General features: G+C 34.5%; 1 protein-coding gene across 2 annotated transcripts in view; it reads right to left on the minus strand.

Moving 5' to 3' along the window:
• The window catches only part of CALCRL (calcitonin receptor like receptor), a 128,115-nt gene that overhangs the window by 92,912 nt on the left and 10,223 nt on the right, over positions 1-24,980 (minus strand). Inside the window, exon 2 of one of the 2 annotated variants that reach the window (XM_086371387.1) lies at positions 10,297-10,364. The exons of the other annotated variant lie outside the window; for it this stretch is intronic. The gene's annotated coding sequence lies outside the window, so the exon portion shown is untranslated. The remainder of the gene's footprint in view (positions 1-10,296; positions 10,365-24,980) is intronic. 2 annotated transcript variants of the gene reach the window in all.

The following is a 24,980-nucleotide window of genomic DNA, read 5'->3' on the forward strand; positions in this document are numbered from 1 at the left end:
ATAGGACTGCTTAAAGCTCTGTGCTCAGAAATGGCCCACAAGATTTTCAAGCATCAGATCTGTAACAGAGAGAATAAAAATTACAATTTATATTATATTTAGTTGGGACTTGTAAGAGAAAAAAATAACTCTTCCCTGTTCACTATTGAAAATTTTTGAAGATGCAGTTAACCTTCAAAGCAGTAATAGAGAATGATAGAATTAATAATAGAGTGTTAGAGAGTTGTTCTGGCTACAAGTATATACCTTTTCAAACTAGGCACTAGAAAATTTGAACCAAAAATTTAGTCTTATTCTTTTTAATTTAATATGTCTTTATAAACAAACACACTTGTTTGTCTTTATGTTCATTGCATGTTTTTTCCCTCAGAATATATTTGAATTTCAGCTATTGTGTTTCAAGCTACATGTATGTATGTATATATGTTTGTGTATATTCACATACAATTCCACCAAATATTCTATGAAATATCAGGTAGAATATGAGAATTTATAAAAGCATACAGTGTCATTTTCCCCCAGTAAAGGAAACACAGAAACTATTTTAATAGGATATGTTGAGGAATATATTTATGATTTCGCTGAAAGATAAATTCTAAGATCTGCTATGGTTCAGAAAACTTGCTCTTTTGACAGTAAACTACATTCTAAAATATTTTGTGGTTTTATGTGTATGCATGCATTAGTGTTTCTAGTGATATGGCAGTCTTTGTGTCACAGGATCCTTTATTTAACGTCCAAAGGCTTTGGAAAAAAATTGATAGAAAATAGGGAATAATAACTTTTCCAGAAATATTTAACTAAGATAGGCACACTGTATAAAATGGAATCCCAAATGATTTAAATTTAATTTGTTACTAATTATATAGCAGTAAATGTGAAAAACAAATTTATATGTGAGATAATAAAGAATAATAAATTCAGCATGGCCATGATTTGTATTTATAGATAGGCAGGTCTCTTGCTTAAAGTCTAATTAAAAGTGTAGCCAAATTTGATTTAAAAGCTCTGGATATGCCCAGTGAGGTCATTTTTACCTTTGGCAGTTGATGGTTACTGTTTACTGGAATTTCTCTTACCTCAGGTGATATTCGGTATCATACAGAAAAACATTTGACAGAGAAGTGTTGAACTTTGACCTGGAGGGTTTGGTTTCTCTAAAACTGAAGCCTAAAACAGTAAAAGTACATCTAAAGGCTTTCTTGAGTTATTGTTGCCAGGTCTACTTCCCAGACTCATTGAATCATAGCACCCATTTTCTTTAAATCCAGGATCTGTTTCTCACTGGCAGACATATTTAGATTCAACAGATTAAAAGCTACCAGTTATCTGTGTTGCATTTCCCTTTGTCTTATATCTAGTCTCCGAGACAGCAAAGAACTTTTAGTCACAGCCAGGAACTTCCTGTAAAATACAGTAAATGACTGTGTTTTCCTCCTATGCCACACCCTTTATTCTTTCTAGGTGCTGGGCATTTCTCCGTTACTTTAGGTCACTTAAATAGAAGTCAATAAATGTAAATGTGTTTTCATTTATTTTCAATAACTAGTAGACATATAAATAATATAACATTAAATATATTAGCAAGACTTTACATTAAGCAAACACGCCACACAGTGGAAAGGCTTGTCCTGTTGCCGCTGCTGAGTCATTTCAACCATGTCTGACTCTTTGCAACCCTATGATCTGCCGCCTTGTCAGGTTCCTCTGTCCACGGAATTTTCTAGGCAAGAGTACAAGAGTGGGTTGTACCATGCCCTCCTCCAATGGATCTTCCTGATCCAGGGATTGAACCCAGGTCTCCTGCATTACAGGTGGATTCGTTACTGCTGAACCACCAGGGAAACCCAAGGCTTGCACATCTGGCCATTTTTAAGTATATTGTGACTGACGCGTTAATACAGACAGAAAATTAGATAATCTGGGAAAGTTATAAATATGGGCAATTTAGGAAAAACTGGCTTGAAGTTAAAAACTAGCAAAATTATAATCCTGACAGGTATAAATGAACTGTGGCATAGGCTGATTGGAAATTTCACTTTGATGTGTTCATGCTTGGGTCTGCATAATTTGGAAAGAGGGAAAATTTTATCAAAACTGATCTATTCCATAAAAAGATTAACTTGTTTTGAAAAGAAGATTAAGGAGGACTTGGGAGATAGGATAGAAGATAAAATGAAACAATAATAAAAGTATCTAAAGAAAAGAAACAGGGCTTTCTATTAGGGGAGAAGGGTGCTTTTTTTTTTTTTTTTAATTCCTACAGAGGGGAAATCCACACCCTAATGACTATTAGAATTAATCTGGAGTCTAATGAACTCTGCTGAGATTTGGTGGAGGGGTTTGATTCTTAATTGTAAGTATAGATCTATCCCACTAAATGAGCTTTTTTGATATGATAAAAACCTCTTTCAAGATAGGTACTCTTTGTTCAACTGATTGCTTTTTTTATGGATTATTGCATCTTGGAAAAAGACTAGGGTTTTTCCACATCTAATGACAAGCTCTTTCGTTTTTGGAAATGCATAATATTCTTCATTATCAATAAATATATGTAAGCTATTTATCCTAAACTACAAATATAAATTATTATATGTAGAAGTAAAAGCTCCAGTTGCAAGGGATCTTTCTTAATTCCTTATAATTTATTATCCTTAATGACAAAAGAGAAACCCTTATGGTATCTTCTAACCCACTATTTGCAAAGCCTTATATTTATTTTCTTACTAACAGCATCAAGAGCTCATTTCCATGTGATACATGTAATATCTCATCACCTTATCCCAGATCCAACACATCCTCCTGTAATTATGTCAAGTTAAGAACATGAGGTTAGTTGTTTTAGTTACAACTCCATGCTACAATGAAAGGTACGATATTATAATTCATCATATTTTCATAGTAAAATGTTATATGCATATTTATTAGTAAACTTATTTTAAGTGTACTTTTCATGGAAAAGGGAATGCAAAGATGAACTAAACATGTCAATCTAGTGCAAGTGTTCTTCTAACTTTTCTGTTGATGCTATTTCTAAAGTAATTTTAAAACTTCATCCATTTAAGTTACTAGATCATTTGCAAAGTGTAATATTTGGCACATTTTAAATGTTGATATTTTAAACTATAACTGCTATATTATTTTCAATGAAATATAAATGCAAGAACAATTTAATACCTACACAATCACTTGTAGATAAATGAGTGTTCTCTTGACAGCTGGAAATTTCTTAATCTCCTTGACATCATATTCCACTCCACTATCCACATTTTGCTTACAGAATTTTATTCTATTGAAATATGTTTTTTTAGTTTTCCAATTCTTTTAAGCGACTACATTACAGGAGAACCAGGAAACGTCATAAGAGAGAAACAGTACGTGTAAAGACGGAGTGGAGCAAGGAAGATGGAGGGAGGAAGAAGCAGGTCACTGAGTGAGCAAGTGAGACTTAAACGCTATCATCTCGCAGCATCTTCCTTTTCCTGTGAAGCATTCGCATGGTTACTATGCAAACTTCTCCTAATCTTTTCCTAGGAAAATTTTCAATGAAGTCTTCCCTGACCAAACTATTTTATGCAACAAAACATATACCTAGGTTGAAATTTCAAAATCTTTCTCAATTGCTTGACCATTACAATTTTATTAGAATAATAATAATGATGGTGATGATGATGATAGTAGCTCACACAAGACTTACTCAATTCCAAGCCATGATCTAAGTACTAAATATTTCCACCTCTACTTCTATCGTGCTTTCCTGGTGGCTCCAATAGTAAAGATTCCGCCTGCAGTGCAAGAGATGCGATTTCAATCCCTGGGTCAGGAAGATCCCCTGGAGAAAGGAATGGCTATTCACTCCAGTATTCTTGCCTGGAGAGTTCCATAGACAGAGGAGCCAGGAAGGCTACAGTCCACGGGGTTGCAGAGTCAGACATGATTGAGTGACTAAGACTTTCACGTTTGCAGAAACTTCTATCAGTTCTTATAGACAGTGACCACCAAGTCTGGAAACATCAATGATACATAATAGATGATGACCAATTTATAATACATAAAAATGTAACAGTTACCTTTTCAATCTTTATGATCACATTATTAAAAAATATATATAATAGGTACTGTTTATCCCAGGTTTACCTATGTGGAAACTGAAGCACAAGTAGATTTATTAACTTAACCAAGTGATTAAAAAAACTATTTGATTCAGGATTTGAACCAAAGAGTTTGCCTCTAGACTTTATACTCTAGATCAGAACATAATAAATTCATTACAAAATTTGATACATAATTTTAAACACAAAGTAAAATTTTGTTAGAAATATATCAGATGAGATGAAGAAAGTAGAGAGGCCATGTGTACTTTCGAAAAAGGTTTGGCAAACATCAGTGTATCCGTTGTTTCTGTACTCATTTTTATGGCCTGGGAGATTGTTATGTCCTGCAGAAATACTTTGTATAATATTAATAGTGAGACTCAGAAGGGTGAAATAATATGTGTGTGTGTAAAGAAGTAAAAGGAAAACTATGAAAGAAAAAGTGGAAAGGGTGACTGGCTGGCAACTTAGACCTTAGGAATTTTGGATCTGGAAATCGATGTCTATACAATAAGCATTTTCTGCCTACTCCTTAGGTATATTCATAAGCCAGTTTGTAGATCATTGATCTAAAGTATAAGACATATGAAACAAAAAAATGCAATCTTACCAAAAATAAAAATGCATTGCATTTGAAAACTACTAGGCTGAGCACTGTAGTCAGAAAAATGAATAAAACAAATTATAATTTAATGTAAAGCAAATGTGAACAGGAATAAACAGGTAAATGTATGAAAGCTTATAGTATCTACACTACATAAAGGGCTTCCCAGCTGGCACCAGTGGTAAAGAACCCACCTGCCAATTCAGGAGACTTCAGAGATGTGGGTTCAATTCTTGGGTCAGGAAATTTCCCTGGAGGAGGACATGGCAACCCACTCCATTATTCTTGCCTGGAGAATCCCATGGACAGAGGAGCCTGGTGGGCTACAGTCCATGGGGTCATAAAGTGTCAAACACGATTGAAGCAACGAAGCATGCATGCACACTACATATAACAAGTACTGTGCTGTGCTTAGTCGCTCAGTGGTTTCAGACTCTGTGACTCTTTCGGTTGACATGCCCTCCTCCAGGGGATATTCCTGATCCAGGGATGGAACTTGCTTCTTCTCCTGTGTCTCCCGCATTGCAGGTGGATTCTTTGTCCACTGAGCCATCGGGTAAGTCTGCATATAATTTGGTTCCCACTAAACTTCAATGAAAACTTACTTTTACCTATTAAATGTTAAATAATTGTCATTATAAATAGATTGTTATCATAATTCATTACATAATTACCATTAACATTGATACCAGAATTTCTCTTACTGAAGGAACTATTTTTTGTATGTAAAATACATCAAAAATAACATATGATAGAGCAGATACATAAAAACAAACATTTGCATTTGCTTAAATATAAAAGAAAAATCTCCTCTCCATGAATCAATGTTAGAAAGTGTATTATTTTCACTCCTATAAAGGAAGCAGGGAAATGAGTGATAAAGAGGAAGAGAGAGGATCCAGAAAGATGGAGAGGCTGGAAATAGATAAGATATTGGAAACACCAAGTGATCTTTATAAATGACGATGTCTACCACTTGATCTGAAATTATTTACATTGCTAATATGTGGATCTCTCCTGAATATTTCGTATGAAAATATTCAATGCAGTCTACTACATGCAAAACAATTTCTGTGTCTGGAATTTTTTATAGAGGTCAAAAAAAGAACTACTTCGGTGATCAATACAAAAGAGAGCAGCTTTATGCACTAAAATAGAGTATGATTAAAAGTAAGCTAACAAGGAGATTTCAGAGAAGTGTATTTTCAAAGAATACCACCATTTATAGGACGCATTATAATATGGAAATCTCTTACAGCTTAGAATACTTGTAGATTTTTTGGCACTGAAAATGAGACCCCCAAATCACTGGATCAAGAACAATACTGAATTATTGAAGAGGTGTATTACACTTAGGTTCATGCTTTATTTTGCGTGTGAGATATGTAAGCTAACATAAATGACAAGTATATTTAGCAAATGTTCCTCATCAGTTGTGCTAAACTCATTTTGTTGAATCCATAATTTTTATTTGAACGATTTTTATTGGAAACACAGCTAATTATACAGAAAGATAAGAACTGGTATTTTTTTGGATATTCCAACTATTAAAAAATTGCATCTTTTAACTCTTTAAAAAATTACACTTAAAATATATGCTATATATTTTTATACCTACTCTTTGTAAGAGGTCATCAATTACATCTTCTAGAACAATGATGTCCCCTAGTTTACCTGTTTTTAACTCTGAGCAATAAGACAGCGTGCTATTCATTTTTCAAGGAATGGTAAGACAATTATGCATGAAGTTGATCTACATGAGTAATTTAATCACTAAATATATAATTTGGGGGGAACATTCTAATACAATTTGTAATACACTTAGCTGAGTTTACAGGCACTATAAGGTGTAATACACAGAGGTTTAAAATAGCTCTTTACAAATGCTTATTTAATGTAGCTCAGGGACAAGAAAGACAGACATAACAAATTAAAGGACAAAAGTAGAATGTAAAATGTACCCTTTGGAGATGATGATTAAGCCAAGAGCCAAAGTGACCAAGAAGAGTTAGAATTAAGGAGAATCTTAGAGTTTATTTTTATTTGAGCAACTTTCTCTCTCTTTTTTTTTTTCTTCTCAGATTTAATCTCCTATTTTTACAGATAGGGAGACCAAACTCCAATATATTTATGTGAAATGCAAAGTCAAAAGCTTAGCTAGGAGAGATATGCTCCACAATGGACCAGCCCTCAGTGGCCAGCCTCTTGAATTACACACCAGTGTCTCCTTTGCTCCTTGTGTAAGATGTAGTAACCAAATCACTGACAATATGGGGACTTATACGCTATGGTCTTGGATTAGAGAAAATCAATGTGCTTATAAATTTGCTCTTTAAAAAACCACCAGATCATAAGTACAAAATTAAATCCAGGATCCTGAAAGTGTCTTATTTGAGTTAAAGTCCTATAATTTGTTTCATTAGTTTAGTGGAATATCAATACTTTTTTTTTTTTTTTGTAAATTTACCTTAATTTGGTTCTCACTGTTCTAATCAACCTGACTCTCTCTTGATTCTCTGACGTATTCATAATATTTGCTAAGAAAACTTTCACATTGTTCTGTGTAAAAGTACACTCTGATCGTTAAGAACCAGGCATTACTCCTGCCTGAAGAGCCATTGAAGAAGGTATATAATTATTTCATGGACATAAAATTATTTCTATTAAGGAGACATTTTTATTAATGTATATAAAACTAAAATGTATAGAGATGCTTAATTTTCCCCCAAATGATGTATAAATGTAATGCAATCAAGGTAATGAATAATTTTAAAGGTCAGTTAAACAGCAATGATTAGACAAATAGACCCTAGAATCCAAACCAGTTTGTTAATATCACTTAGCAAATAGAACAATTTAATTATGTTTTAAATCAGTAATAGAATGGATGCATTATTTGATAAAAAGCATTGCTACAACTGTCCATCAGTTTTGGGAAAAAATTTGTATGTGAGATTCAGTTTCAATTGGTTTAAGATTTAAATATGAAAATGGATCTATTAAATTATTATAAATTTAAAAGTTAATATTTTTACTACCATGCAGTCAAAGAGAACTTTCAGTAAGAATATACAATTTTAGTGATTAATAGAAATGGATCCTTCTGTTGCCAAAATTCAGCCTAGCCAGAGACATTCTTGTTTTTTTCCTCTTTCTTACCTTTTACCTATTTGTCAAGTTTCAGAGTCTACTGAATGATTATGTAAATAAAGAAATGAAACAATATTTGGAGTTAGAAGAATTGAGCTATTACAAATCACATTATTTATTACAAAGAACTTCAAATGATATTTTATTTCCAGCTCCTGTCTGTAATTCCGAGTGATTACAGTTAGAGGACCCAGAATTTCAGAGCTGAAATGGATCTGGATGTCTCACAGTATAACCTGTTCATATTATAGATTTAGAAGTTGGGAGTTCAGGAATGTTTGGTGATTTGCCTCATATCCCATAGCAGAGGCAGATGAGCTAAGACTAGGAGTTTTTTATCTTAAGTCTCATTTCTGGGCTTCTTGTATTAGGTTAAAGTTAAACTGCATGTGAGTCAAACTAATATGATAGCAAACTGATTCTCAGTTATATTTTTTAATCTTTCCAGAGATCATTTTTTCAAACTCTTTCTTGCTAGAATTTAAATACATATTCACCTTAAACTCTCCATGCTAGAAATAAAAGTTTAAAAATTACTATCAGGGCTATTTGTGTCTCACAAAAAAATCTCACCAATACACTGCAAGTCAGAGATCAATTTAATGAAGAGAATGCAGTTTAAATTCAGATCTTCCATTTTCAAGTCATTTCCAAATTATCTCCTTCAAACTAGCCAATATATGTTAGAATTTATAAGTTGGAAAGACAGAAAAGAATGGGTAATCCTCTTAACTTCCATATGAGGATGACTGGTACTCACAGATAGTGGAAGTTAAAGTCAGTTTTTGCCCAGTAAGTGAATCTTCTTTCATTTTATGCTCTTTCTTACATGTCTTCAATAAGCAAAATTGGGGCTTTAAAAAATTGATCTGGCACCACTTCACATAAAAAAGTTCAGGAAGAAAAAAGTCAACTGTCAGTTATAAGTAGGCATTTCAAGCATTCACACCATGCTCTAAGGAACAGTGAGTCATATGAGATTCAATGTGCAAAGGAAGCTGACACATAAAAGGATAGAACAACAATGATGAGTTCCCAAAGACACGCTGTAGGACAAAGAATAATCATAGAGGGGCTATTTTTGGTCCAACAAAAGGACTTGGGAATTTAAAGTTAGAGTAAGGAATTAATTCACTCAGCTTTGAATTTAAGATAAAATAATTCACTAGCCTTTATTTTTCATTAATGCTATTATAGTTTATTGAGATGATGCATTACTGAATTGTTAAATACTTCGCAGTCTAAAAATAAGTGAGGACAGGAAAGCTACTTTAATTTTGTCAGGAAGGAGGATGTGAGGTATAATAATAATCACATAATTAATATTTTATCTGGTATGGAACTACAGTGCTAAATATAAATAAGAAGAGATATCTGTCTCAACAGTAATCTTTTAGGAAGCAACAGTGCCCTGAAACTTGAAATTAATGCCCATGATTGAAGTTGAAACTGCTTTGCCGGGGAGTTCTAAAAATAGTAGCTCAGGCAACTTAAATCTTTAATTCAGCTAACCACCATTTTCCTGTTCCCTTATTTATAAATGATATCCTTTTACATTCCAATTATGGGAAAGGTTTATAGCCATTTGTAAGAATATAACAGTGATTATGTGAATCAGAAAACAAAGAACTTTACAGAGGAAAGGAATTTAGTTCAAAAGAGCAACCTAGCCCTATTCCTTTATACATGAAACATAATTTGTTATATATATATGCTGCTGCTGATGCTAAGTTGCTTCAGTCGTGTCCGACTCTGTGTGACCCCAGAGACGGCAGCCCACCAGGCGTCCCCATCCCTGGCGTTCTCCAGACAAGAACACGGGAGTGGGTTGCCATTTCCTTCTCCAATGCATGAAAAGTGAAAGTGAAATTGTTCAGTCCTCTCTGACTCCTAGCGACCCCATGGACTGCAGCCCACCAGGCTCCTCCATCCATGGGATTTTCCAGGCAAGAGTACTGGAGTGGGGTGCCATTGCCTTCTCCTGTTTAATATATATATATATATTTATTTATTTATAGTTAAAACAAGAGTAACCATAGACGTTATATATTTGTGTGTGTTTGTGTTTTTGTGTGATGTTTGTGGCTAATACTACCAAATTAAGGATATTAATAAATCTTATAAGAGCCATTTGTATTAATTTAACATTCCTAGTCCTCTGGCCAAGGGAACAAAAACATGTGGGATAAGTTCATACCCAAAGGTCCCAAGGAAATGACTGTAAGTTTGACAGATGCCCATAAATCCATCTTTATTAGTAGTTTGTTAGATTGCCTTTCAAAGTTTTCCTTTATTCAGAAGTTATTTGGAGTTATATTATGTATCATTCTGTGAAATCTTTCTTATGATTGTTAACATATTCATATTGTCCTCAATATCACTGTAAATCTAACATGTTAGTTTCATTAAGGCGTGAGTGTCCTTTTGTAATATATTCATATGCAGTACCTGAAGGTGGGGCCATCCATAGTTTTGACTGGTGGTAGCACAAGTGGTTGGTGTATCATCGTAGGACCCTAGATGACAAGAGAACATTCTTGTGAATTTGGTGATAATATTAGTGGATAGTGGGATTTTACATAACTTAAAGTTATATACTAGTGTGCTTTCTGAAAATCACAAACATCTATTTTAATGGGAAGCTGGAAGGTATTGTTTCAGGTAATTTAGGTTGCCACCATTTTAACCTGAAAGTAATCAAGAACTTTGTTCTTGAACCTCATTTGTTAGGAATGAGGATTTTAAGGCACAGGCACATGGAGGATGGTGCCTGTTGTTCAAGATCTTAGCACTAGGAAGAAGTGGATGTCCTCAAATGTTCAGGAGAAAAGTTGTTCCTGGAGGAAAGGGTAGCTTGGTCAATGATTCTGAAAATGGAATGACATGACTAGTTCAAGCATATAAAAAAAGCCAACATGATCAGACTGAAATGAATCAGGGGGAAAGAGTGACAGAGATCTTGTCAGAGGAAGCTAGAGACTAGACCATGTCAGTAATGAGATTTAGCCCTCCTTAAATATAGGGTATTACTAACAAGTGAGACTCATCCACTACCAAACTAAGAGTTAACATACATAAATGTAGTTTACATGTCTCTTTTCAGACTCAAAATAATGTTTAAGGCAAGATATACCTTGATTTGCATTTACACAGTACTATTTGAACTTCTTTAAATACTTTAAAGTACTATTGGGCTCCCCTTGTAGCTCAGTCAGTAAAGAATCTGCCTGCAGTGCAGGAGACCCAGGTTTGATCCCTGGGTCGGGAAGATCCCCTGGAGAAGGAAATGGCAACCCACTGCAGTATCCTTGCCTGGAAAATCTCATGGACAGAAGAGCCTGGTGGGCTGCAGTCCATGGGGTTGCAGAGTCAGGCATGACTGGGCAACTAACACTTACTTACTTACTTACTTGTTTGAACTTATAGTACTTTAAGATGTCAAATTTGCATTTGCAAATTTTTATCTCCATTAATTTATATTGAGAGGGGTTTTTTTTAAAATAAACTTGTTCTTATGAATCATCAATTTGCTGCTACTTCCAACAATAATTTCTGAATTATTGTAAAGGATTTTCATGAAGTCACTAGGGATCCTTGCATGAAAACCCAAAAGCATAAGAAGCTTATGTTAAAAGCAATCTCTGTAATAAAATCTTTTATATAAATTTTAAAAATTTGCATTAGTTTGTAAATTTTTATGCCCTCACATACTTTAATAATTTATAATATATTATAAATGGTCTAGCATATATTGTCATTAGGATAGTGACCATATTAAAGAGATGTGTAGTTTTACATAAACAGACACTCTGCATATAGTTAAAATTTGGAGTTTCTACTAGCTATTTTGGAAAAAATAACAAAAAGGCTTGTCAGTCTCAGACTTTACTGGCATTCATATGGAATTCACAAGGTTCAAAGTTGAAGTTTATTTTGCGTACTTTCCCAACTTGCTAGAAAATACCACTAGAAATAGACACGACCATTGGGTTTTGTTTTGTTTTTTTTTCTGCATGGTTCTAGACATTTCATTTTTAACCCCAACTGAAAATGCTGTGAAAGAATATTTCCATCCTTTTGGTGATAAGCTTTAGTAGAAATCAAAAATGTCAACAATTACTTCGGACTACCAGTGAATATATTGATGAGATCATTTTGGTTAGTGAACATATTGCATATATTAATAAAATATAATGTATATGTCAACATGGTATTCCACTTTCCTCTGAAAATATCAGCATCTGCTGTACCAAAAAATACAAAGAAAATATTATAAAGCCTTAATTAAAATGATAAAGATACCTAGAAAATTCAAAAGAAAGTTAATCTTGTGCAAGCAGCACCAGACTGAAATGTTTAGACAATGAAATAAAAATCAACTAAACCTTAGAAACACAGTAAATAAATGAATTACATAAGAATGTTGGATAAACCTTCTTGAAGTACTGTTGCCATGGTGAAGCACAACAATGAAGTTAAAAGAACAAATACACAAACCTAAGTGTATTTATTAAGAGGAAATCAGAAACTTGAAGAAATATATTAGTTAAATTCAGCCAATGGGTACAAAGGCAATCAAGTGGTTTCCAAAATGAGGAATTACATGAAGACACAAACTGCAGTGCCTTCTAGGATAACTTTATGTTTAAGTAATTTTACAACAGTAGAAAGAGAGATATGACCTCTTTCCGAGACTTGTAAGCACCATGAATGATTTAAAACAGTTAAAAGATTATTTAAAAAAACCACATAATACATGTCATGATATATTTGTTATAATTCATAGAATGCATAACATCAACAGTGAATCATACAGTATTTTTTAAAAATTATTTATTTCTGATTGGAGGATAATTGCTTTACAATATTGTTCTGCTTTCTGCCATACATCAACATGAATCACCAGTAGGTATACAAATGTCCCTTCCTTTTTTAATCTCCCTCCCACCTCCTACCCCATCCCACCTCTCTAGGTGTCACAGAGCACAGAATTTTGAGTGGGTATGATCTGCCAATATAGGTTAATTGATTCTAACAAATGTATAACTTTCATGGGGGATATGAGTAATAGAGGAGGGGGTAGGAAGAGGGTTAGGTGGAAATCTTTTACCTTCTACTCAGCTTTTATAGGAATCTAAAACAGCTCTGAAAAATAAAGTCTTTTTTCTAAAAAGCACACATACATCTGAATGGAATTATTCCCTTACCTCCTATTTTTAAAGAAGATATGTATTTGATGGGATTTTTGAATTAAAGGAATGGAAATTTGGAAGTATGATTCTAGGTATTATTAATTTATGTTCTTAGTCATGATGAGAAATGCCGCTCATCCATACCCAGCTTTAAAGCAGTAAAACTTTTCCTGGATCCCCTAACCAAAAAGTCCTTTCCTCAAAAACATATAAGCAACAAGTGGTTTTACCATAATTCTACATCCAGTCACTGCTACCCAATTAGAAACAAATGTTTCGGAGGAAAATTTTAATTTGTTTTACATGCAAATTTGCTGTGATTCATAATTAGGGCAATGCAAATTAAAACCACAATGAGATACTATGTTACGCCCACTAAGCTAGCAAAAATTAAAAAAAGTTTGACATTAACACAAAGTATTGGAAAGGATGTGATGCAATGGGAACCTCACACATGGTTGGGAGAATAAATTGGTATAAGAATTGCTGCTGCTGCTGCTAAGTCGCTTCAGTCGTGTCCGACTCTGTGCGACCCCATTGACGGCAGCCCACGAGGCTCCCCGGTCCCTGGGATTCTCCAGGCAAGAACACTGGAGTGGGCTGCCATTTCCTTCTCCAATGCAGGAAAGTGAAAAGTGAAAGGAAGTCGCTGAGTCTTGTCCGACTCTTAGCGACCCCATGGACTGCGGCCCACCAGGCTCCTCCGTCCATGGGATTTTCCAGGCAAGAGTGCTGGAGTGGGGTGCCATTGCCTTCTAGGATCCTTAAATCCTACTCATAAATGTATTCCCTAAAGAAACTCAGACATGTGTACCAAGGAAATATGTTAAAAAATGTTCATTGCCTCACTGTTTGTAATAGCAAAATTGTAGAAGCAATCCAAATGTTGTCAGCAGAAAAAAGATAAATGCATTGTGCATTCATACCAAGGAACACTGTACCAGTGAAAAGAACCACAATTACACACATTATACAGATGCACCTTCAGAACATAATGCTGAATGAGAAGCAAGTCTCCAAAGACTATATTCAGAAGGATTCCACTCTCATAAAAGTAAAACTAAAACACAGAACTAAATAATACATTGCTTAGAAATACAGATGATTATGGTCAAGCCATAAAGTAAAGCAAGAGAATGACTCGTACAAGTTTAGGCTAATGGCTAACTTCTGGGCACACACATGTGACTTAATTAGTGACAAATATGATAGACAAGATGTGTTCTGGGTATACAGGAATTTATTTATTTAAATAGTGCATTTTAATAATCTTTTTTTTTTCAAGATTTCTTTTTTTTTCCTTTTTTTTAAATTTAATTTAATTTTATTTTTAAACTTTACATAATTGTATTAGTTTTGCCAAATATCAAAATGAATCCGCCACAGGTATACATGTGTTCCCCATCCTGAACCCTCCTCCCTCCTCCCTCCCCTACCATCCCTCTGGGTCGTCCCAGTGCACTAGCCCCAAGCATCCAGTATCGTGCATCGAACCTGGACTGGCATCTCGTTTCTTACATGATATTTTACATGTTTCAATGTCATTCTCCCAAATCTTCCCACCCTCTCCCTCTCCCACAGAGTCCATAAGACTGTTCTATACAATAATCTTTTATATGCATGAAAATTTTAAAATATAAAAAGGTTTTATAGGACAATGTGCAGAGTGTGATTCCTTACTATGGAATCAAGAACTTGTTATAGATCTGTGGATCAAAATATATAAAAATGCAATGTATTTCAGATAGGTCTTGGAGGTAGGGTGGGAGATGGAGATGACTCACACAGCACTGATGAATTTTAAAGTTTACTTCCTTTTGTCAGAATATTGTTGAGATCAGACCCCTTTTAAGATGTAATAGCTAAGTCATAATATATGCACAATTTAAAACTTTGTAAATTTTACAAATGTGATTTAGGAGTGTCAAAGAATTCTCTTTGCTTTAGGTTAGTTTCTTAGCTATATGGGAGAAATTTGAAAGACCAATGATGAATAACCTGTGAATCTGTGTGTATATTTGTATTTGTGTGTGTGTATACTACCCCTTGAGGCTAGTGAAAAAAGAAAGGATGAGTAAAGTTGTACTTTGGATTATTACTAAGTTTCTAAGACTTTTAAGTTATAATGATTCAGACATGGAAAATGTGCACCTCAAATCACAAAACTAATAATTCTCTAAGCAAGAATGAGAAGGGAAAGCAATATGTATCTTGTTATATATGTGTAGTGCAGTGTGAATTTATACTTATTCTTTCATTGGTTAGAGAATCACTTGATTTAAACACATGCCTTGTTCACCCTAATTTTATTATAAATTCGCACTCAATCATATTATCATTTCTTATTCTCACAAAATCCAAAGTAAAGAGAAAGCAGTTTTCAGAGCATGCAGGACTCATTTCAGCATCACCTTCCTCTATGTTGAGCCACCTCACATTGATTTGGTAGACTTGGAATGAGCTGAGAGATGCGCAGTTAACCAAACTAGGTCTGCTGTTTTAAACATGGTATGATTGCTGATGCTGCTGCTAAGTTGCTTCAGTCGTGTCCGACTCTGTGCAACCCCAGAGACGGCAGACCACCAGGCTCCCCTATCCCTGGGATTCTCTGGGCAAGGGAGCTGAATTTCTGGGCTGCCTTTTGAGAAGCTATCCTAGACAGACTAAGATGTCCCAGTGGGTCAGACTCTATGAACCCTTCACTTTTAAAAAGTAGAATCTTGAACAATTAGGCCCAACTTTTAGAACATGATTACCACTGGGGAGTGGTATTTGCTTCTCACAACTTCTTCATGAATATCTGTCACCTCTTATCAGAGGAGTAAGAGCTTAACACTCAATCCCATTCTTCAAACAAAAAGGCAGTTAAATTTTCCTATCCAACATATTATACCAAACAGCTAGAAGGATTTGCATACTAAATTTTTGTCCACGGTCATGTATCCAGAGTATCTCCACCTCTTAATTGATGCAGTTCAGTGCTGGATTTTTATTTCCTAAACTTTCTGGCAAATAATATGTCTTATCAAACCAATTTATCTTCTTTTAGAGCCTCTCGTTTTATCTTCTCTCTCTTTTCCTCTCTTTATTCTGTTCACTCCCCTTCTCTTTTTCTGCTTTCTTTTACTGACAAATCACACCCCTCACTCTGGCTTTATATCACTTTTTTGACTCAGTAAGCAATGATACCTAAGTTAATTACATTTTTACAGATATATAGATAGATAGATAGATATAGATATTTGGTCTCTAGATGAGAATTTTTCTGAATCTTTTCTGTTCTCCTGAGTAGTTCCTAACTCTAATCTTGTTTCTTTCATTTATGGTTTCATCAACTTCTGGTTGAATCTCAAGAGCTTTCACCTTGCCATTTGCCCAGATGCTGTGACCAGATCTGACCTGGTTTTACTTCAAGGAATAAAAGTTTAGGGTTTGTGTACTTTTTAAATTATATGTTTAAATATATACAATTAAAAAATATGATCCATGTAAACAAGGAGAGCACATCCACTTCTTTAGAAACAAGTGAGGTGAGGACCTAGTAAGAGGAATTAAAATAGAAATAATTAAAGGATTGCTAATAACATTTGCTTGTGGGAAACATCGTGGATTACCAAACTGATTTACAGTCATATTCCATGCTGTAGGTTAGCAAGCTATGCCTCTAGAAAAGAGACACTTAACAGAGTCAAGGAGATCCAGCATATGTAAGAGCTGAAGAACTGCTAAAACTGAAAATGAATTTTTGGCCTGTATCCTTAAATCCAGTATGCAATAAAGAGTCAATAATAATAATTGGAGAAATTATTTTAAGTTGATAGCAATTTTTTTAGACTTAATTTAGTATTAGACAACTATTCAGGCTTCAAAACAGCTTTTTCATTCTACAAGCAGCACTTTATTAGAAAAGGGTCTCAGGAATACATGGTACCTCTGCTGAATCTAAATGAGAGTAAACAAATATTTTGGCATTGCCTTTTGCTGAACAGGACTACTGGGAGTACCCATTTTTCATTGTAGGGCATGATTCTAGCTTGAGAAAGTGTGGTGTCTCTGATCACTGTGAGAAATCACTTATTTTTGCACTCCAATTTTATGTGCCAAGTACCTGAACTGAAAATTCTATTATTATTCTATTATTATGTAAAGTTTAACTGCCCTTTCTACCATTTCATCAAGCCCTTCTTGATTAGTAAATTGTCACATTTTGGTCTTTTAAAAATTATTTTTGGTTTCAGCTTTTATTATTATTATTGTTTATTTTAAGCTACTTTGGAAAAAGAAAATATATTGTAGAATATTGGATTGTCACATTATATATGGGGCTTCCCTCATGGCTCAGACGGTAAAGAATCTGCCTGTCATGCAGGAGACCGCATTATATGTAAACATATCATATATATGTAAACATATATACACACATATATATATATAAACATATCAGAATGAATATAGAATAATTCTAAAACAAAATACAATTTTTGTTAGGCCATTATTATTATTTATGCTTTATAATAGTAACTTTGTTATAAGTTGGTGTTTGTATGCTCAGTTGTGAATGCCTCTTTGCAACCCCATGGACTGTAGCCCACCAGTTTCCTCTGTCCTAGGACTTCCCAGGCAAGAAAACAGGAGTGAGTTGCCATTTTCTTCTCCAGAGGATCCTCCTGACTGAGGGATGGAACCCAAGTCTCTTGTGCCTCCTGCATTGGCAAGTGGATTCTTTACCTCTGCACCACCTGGGAAATCCCTTTGGTAACACTGCATTAAAGCCAGAAAGATGCTTGCTCCTTGGAAGAAAAGCTATGACAAACCTAGATAGCATTTTAAAAAGCAGAGAAATTACTTTGCTGATGAAGATCCATCTAGTCAAAGCTATGGTTTTTCCAGTAGTCATGTATGGATATAAGAGCTGGACAATAAAGGCAGAGCACTGAGGAACTGATGCCTTCCAACCATGGTGGTGGAGTAGTCTTGAGAGTCCCTTGGACAACAAGGAGATCAAACAAGTCAACCCTAAAGGAAATCAACCCTGAATATTCACTGGAGGAGGCTTTCCTGGTGGCTTAGATGGTAAAGAATCTGCTTGCAATGCAGAATACCTGGGTTCAATCTCTGGGTTGGGAAGAGTCGCTGGTGAAGGGAATGGCCACCTACTCCAGTAGTTTTGCCTGGAGAATCCCATGGACAGAGGAGCCTAGCAGGCTGTATATAGTCCATGGGGTCACAAAGAGCTGGACACAACAGAGCTACTAACACAACATTCATTGGAAGGATTGATGTTGAAGCCCCAATATTTTGGCTACCTAATGCGAAGGGCTGACTCATTGGAAAAGACCTTGATGCTGAGAAAGATTGAAGGCAGGAGAAGGGGACAACAGAGGATGAGACGGCTGGATGATATCATTGACTTAATAGCCATGAGTTTAAGCAAACTCCAGCAAATAGTAAAGGACAGGGAAGCCTGGAATGCTACAGTCCCTGGGGTCACAAAGAGTCAGATATAACTGAGTGACTGAACAACAACAAAAGTTAGAAATTTCAAAAAGACTTAAAGAACCCATTTCATAGCTTACTTTTATGTTTTGAGCAATACTCCTTTGAGTACATAGAGTTGTTTCATACAAACTAGTACGCGGTTTAAAATCCAGTCATACAAGATATGTTGAAGAACAGTAAAATTACAGCCTTGACAAGTGTAAATAGTGTTAGTTGTTCAGTCATATCTGACTCTTTGTGACCCCATGGACTGTAACCCACCAGGCTCCTCTATTCATAGAATTTCTCAGGCAAGAATACTGGAGTCAGTTGCCATTTCCTTCTCCAGAGGATCTTCCTGCCCCAGGAATCGAACTCAGGCCTCCTGCATCATAAGTAGATTCTTTACCATCTGAGCCACCAGGGAAGTCACGGCCTTGACACATTCATATAAAATGTGTATATATACACATACTTTTTTTTTCTGAATACTATGGACATAAACCTTTGGAGAATCTAAATAGAAAGGAATTGTTAAAATTTATGACTTACGAAGATATATTTTGTGAAAATTTATCATGAGCTTTCAAACAAATCATGATTCTATTTCGTGACAATTGTATATTTTAATTTATAAAATAGTCCTGTGGCTTTAAGTTTAGAAAACTTGCAGAACTATACAATGATGAAAGGGCACTGACACTTGGCACTCTTTTTAGAATTATCTTTAAATATTTATAAATCAATACTTAAAAGCTTGAGAAATTACAGATATAGAAATATGTAACTCATCAATTATTATAGAGATGTATAATTTTTTGACAATCAAACAGGATTTGTATTCTACCCTATATGCTTTTTTATAAGATTAATTTACTTTCTTTCAATTTCACCACTAAGTGTTCTTTTTCTCCTTCTATAGACATTTTAGTGCTATTGTCCAAAAAGGCAACAAGCAATGGAGGAAGACTTTTGTTGGGAGGCAACAGTGGGCAAGTCTGCCAGTTTCAACAAGAAATTCTGCCAATTTCAGCCATTGTTTGGCCATTTAGGGAAATGCTTCAACATTCTGTATTAAAACACTGAGCAGCCTTCTCATTTACCCCAGTTTGAAAGGTCACGCCTTGGAATTCAGTGAAACCTGAACAGTAAATACATTACCGAAAGCATCTTTATTCATTTATCTTTCTTTTTTTTTTTTTTTTCCTTTTTTTTTTTTTTTTAATTCTTCCAATTTTATTTTATTTTTAAACTTTACATAATTGTATTAGTTTTGCCAAATATCAAAATGAATCCGCCACAGGTATACATGTGTTCCCCATCCCGAACCCTCCTCCCTCCTCCCTCCCCATACCATCCCTCTGGGCCGTCCCAGTGCACCAGCCCCAAGCATCCAGTATCATGCATTGAACCTGGACTGGCAACTCGTTTCCTACATGATATTTTACATGTTTCATTGCCATTCTCCCAAATCTTCCCACCCTCTCCCTCTCCCACAGAGTCCATAAGACTGTTCTATACTTTCTTTATAATGACAGTAAAGGGGTAAATATTAGGTTGACCTAAGAATAATAAGACAGTAATTAGTTTCTGAATATTTTCTCTTTGGCAATAGGTAGTGACTAACGTCTTCAGAATTTCCGCTCTGATACCTATTGTGTACTGCACACAAAATCACAGAGTCACTATCCAGTTTTCCGTGGAAACTGGTAGAAAGAAACATTGATTCATTTAATCATTTATTCAACAGTTTTTAAGCACCTACTAATGTAGACACTTATCTAGGTGCTAGGTATCAGAGGGGAAGAAAAAAATAGAAGTGCAGTACTTGTAGAGCTTAGGGCTTAGTGTCATGGACAGAACATAAATAATAACAGAAAATATGTAAATTATAATAGATGGTTTGGCCAGATGATTGACTTTATAGTAAAAAAGCAAGGGCATGCTAAAACAGGTAAAGATGAGCAATAGGGTTGTAGTGGTGAGCAGTGTTGTAGTGTCAGTCACTCACTCCTGTCCAACTCTTTGGGAACCCATGGATTGTAGCCCACAGGCTCCAGTGTCCGTGGGATTCTTCAGGCAGAAATACTGGAATGAGTTGCCTTGCCCTCCTCCAGGGGATCTTCCAGACAGAGGGATTGAATCCCAGTCTCCTATATTGTAGGCAGATTCTTTACCATCTGAGCCACTGGGGAAGGGGTGTAGGTATAGGTGTAGGTTTATTTTAAATAGTGATTAGCTTAAGCCCCAAAGAACAGCTTTTATCTGAGCAAAGACTACAGGGAGGAGACAGACTTAGGCATATGGATATCTGAGGGAAAAGTGTTCTATGCTCCATAAAAGAAACTCAGATAAAATTTAATCTTATCTTAAATAATGTGTTGACCTTCCCTTAAACTTACACCAGTTGATATCAGAAGTACTAGCAAAGAAATCAACTTGTTTGGAGGTAAAGGACTCAATCAAAGAAAGAAGAGCTACTAAAATACAGACTCTAGGAACTATAGGCCCACAAGTAAGAACAATTAGTGTTTTGTTTTGTTTTCATATTCTGGTGCTATAATGATGCATAAGTGATGAAGAGTAGAGAAAAGGAGACATAATAAACATTAATAGAAAGTTACTCAATTAATTCATTTAAATAAGTATTCCTTCATTAATTTTTATTATAATTTTATATCAATAAAGTAATATGATACACAATGATCTTTGTTTTATTTATTGGCCACACTGTGTGGCTTACAGGATCTTAGTTCCCCAGCCAGTGATTGAATCTGTACCCCCTACATTGAAAGTACAGTGTCTTAACCCCTGGACTGCCAGGGAAGTCCCTGATCTTTGTTTTTTTACCACAAATGTTAATTCCAAAGAGTTATTCAAATTGGAATTGATATACTGTGATAGCTCTCCAGACAGAAAAGCTTACATATTGCATTTACAGACTATTTCCCTCACATAATAATAAAATTATGCAACTATGTGTGGAATAAAAAAGGACAAGTGTGTGGGAAAAATGATTTAATGGTTTTGAGTAATTAGGAGCAGGGTGTTGTCTCAGTGTAAAAATCTAACTTTTTTTTTTTAAGAGCACATGCTATTTCAAGACCTACATCATAGTTACACTTAATGAAATCCTCTGAGGACACACTGAGCTGGAATCTCCTGCTTCTAAGTTTGGATCCCATAAACTAAATTTATTTATCTTATTCTGGCTTCTAGCATCAGAAACTACATGAAACATTGAAAGGTTTGAACATGTAGTCTTTTATGGTCTGTATGGTACTATAACTGAGAAAATTGAGATTTTGTACCCTTAAATACATAATCTTTTATGGTACCAGACTTGAGACAGTTGAGAATTTTGTGAACTGTGAGCTTTCAGGGTTAATCTGAAAATTTACACAATAGTGAATTTTTGAAGGATGTTTGACTTTCACAAAAACTCTAGTACAAGCTCTTTGATTTTGGTATATTTATTTTGAAAGAAGTAGGATGGAATCTGCTTCATTAAATATGGAAAAATATTAATTTTATTATCAAAAGACTTAGTAAGAATTCTAATCTTTTTTGAACTGATAACATGGAACGCAGTATGGGAAATCCTTTTGGAAACTGTATAATTAAGGAAGTTAATTCATGTGAAGAATTCAATTAATTAAAATATTAAACAATATTTAGGAAAATTATTTTATGGATTTCACCCTTGCCAGTTTGCTCTAGACCTTAAATCTTGTTTATATCTCATTTGAAGAACTTACTAATCAAATTAATGAGCCCATACATTCTTCAAAGCTTATTCTTAATGATATCACTTTCTTTAACCACATTCTTTTTAGCCTAAAAAAATGAACAATTTCTGTTACACAACCATGATAGTTTGGGTGGATTTAGATGCAAAGAAACCTTTCTGTTAAAATTTAAAATGCCAAAGTTACATCAGAGCAGTAAGAAAATATTTCAGAATATCAAAACACATACAATTGTGAGCCGAGAAGAATCCATTAGATTATCCCTTATTTCAGGGTTTTTTCTTCTAATCTATAATCCAAGGTTTCTTAAATATAATGAATATATGCAGAGTCAGAATTATATAAGTCTGACTCATAGATATATGTCAGAAAATATCTGACTCATCAGCTTTTATCATTTTAGAAAACAGCCTAGTTAAAGCATCGGTCCTGATCTTGGGACAAGATGAAAAATGGAGTGACAGCCAGCAGTATAGATTAAGAGTTAATAGGTTCTTCAGTCAGTGCTGTCTTACACTGTGCTGAGGCGGAGCTGATGTTGTCCAGACCCTGGGTCTTGTCTTGCTCACCTTTAACCTCTAACATAGGGCCTGGCATATCATGGATGCTTGCAAAACTGAAGATCATGCTGTTTAAGCATGCTATTATAATAGCACCCTTAATAGCAATAATGGCACAGTCACTGAGTTAAACCACAGCTATCCTCTGACCAGATTAAATTCTGGTGTGAACAGAAATTTCCCCAAATAAAATATATTTCAGTGAGAACATATTTTAACTTGATAAGAGGAAGAGCAATTTGGGAAGGTCCTATGGGTATGTTCTTTTTTCTTAAAATGTGGAAACTTTATATCATGTCATATCTCTTTAATGTCCCCCATTCAGTCATATCTGACTTTTTGCGACCCCATGGACTGCAGCCTACCAGGTTCCTCTGTCCATGGGATTTTCCAGGCAAGAGTACTGGAGTGGGTTGCTATTTCCTTCTTCAATTTATAATAAAAATATTTTCATATTATAATAATATGTATTATATTTACTTTAAATATATCCTCAACATACATTTAAACCACACCAGACTGCCCCTATCATCCCTCTAGAGAAATCCCTGAATAACTAGAGAATATGTGCCATTCTAATGGCTGGATGGCATTAAGATGTCAGTTCTTGTCAATTTAACTAGCAAATTCACTATAGTTCCAGTTATTATTCCAGAAGGAATTTTCAAAGAACTTTCCAAATATAAAAATCTAAATCATTATGGAGAAAAAAGAGCAAATATAGATGAATCCCCCTAAGTAGTCATTATGGTTATTTTATGTGTTAATTTGGCTAGGCTATGGTGCCCAGTTGTTTGATCAAACAACTAATCACAGCTAATCTAGATGTTGCTGTGAAGCTATTTTGTAGATATGATTAACATCTACCATCAGTCAAATTTAAGTAAAGCAGATGACCTTTGATAATGTATGTGATAAAGCCTTCCAATCATTTGAAAGCTTTAAGAGTAAATATTGAGGTTTCCTAAAGAAGAAAAAAATTTTCTTCAAGGTTTTTTCCCATGCTTGTCTTGACCATCTGCGGCCAGAAAGTAGCTGCTGAGTATTTGGTTTCGAGAAGGGTGAGGATAGGCAGGTGCAGGTGTGGGTATAGAAACAGTGAAAGGAAAAGGGAGAGAAGACAGAAAATCACCAATTGCAGATTCTACTGCTGTGTAGTTTTTCCCAGAGCAGTTTTTCATGCAGCATTGTGCTCTAGTTGATGAAAATAATCTTATAGGCCATTTGTTTCTCATTTTTAAGTTTGTAGGTACTTATAAATGTATCTGAGGTATATGAAAAATATATACATATAATTTACTTCATTCTAGAAGAAAAGTTGTCACTTGAATTAATTAGCAAGTTTCATAAATGAGATCCAAAACTCTTACTAGATCCATCAAAAAGGGAGGTCCCTTGAAACTCACGCAGCTATATGCAAAATGTGAGCCTCTATGACATTTATCTTATGAATATAGATTAGTTGGTTTTGTACAGGAGAAAGAGTTTGTAGTTTTCATTATATTCTCAATGCGGGTCATATATCATATAATATTCAAAAACAGAATAAATTATTTTAAACTACAACATAAATGAATGTTAACAATCTTATTGTACAGGTATTCTTTCATCATATTTCTGAAATATAATACATAAGATAATGTAAGTGGGTACCATTAGACAGTAATAAAAGGCCCTTCAATAAAGACATTTTTTAAAAATAAAATCACCACCAGAAACTTGGAGTTCTACAAATGACGTTTAACTTGATCATTCTAAATGTTCTTTAAATTTTGAGTTTCTACAGCTTCTATAAGTAGTCAAAATTAAAAATTTCTTGACAGACGTCTAACGTACCATATTTCACAAAGTCCACATGAGTAACATGATTAAATTTATTTGTATTATCTTAAGTTAGAGGAAACTGAGTTTGGATCTGGTGGATCATTATTGTTATTCAACTTTGTGCAACATTTGTAATAAGAGAGATCTAATACACACAAGTGCAACAAAATAGTTAGGATTCAGAATCACAGTAGACATACGTAAAAACCAGAGCTTTGTCAATGATGGCCATTTGATTTTGGGAAAACCGTTTACTTCATTGGACTTCATATGTAAAAGAAAGAAAAAAACAATAATTTCTATATAATATACATTTAAAATTATTAGCA

The sequence above is a fragment of the Bos grunniens genome, chromosome 2 (genome assembly GCF_055505025.1).
Source record: "Bos grunniens cultivar Pamir isolate PY7600 chromosome 2, Bosgru_T2T1.0, whole genome shotgun sequence".
Taxonomy (NCBI): Eukaryota; Metazoa; Chordata; class Mammalia; order Artiodactyla; family Bovidae; genus Bos; species Bos grunniens.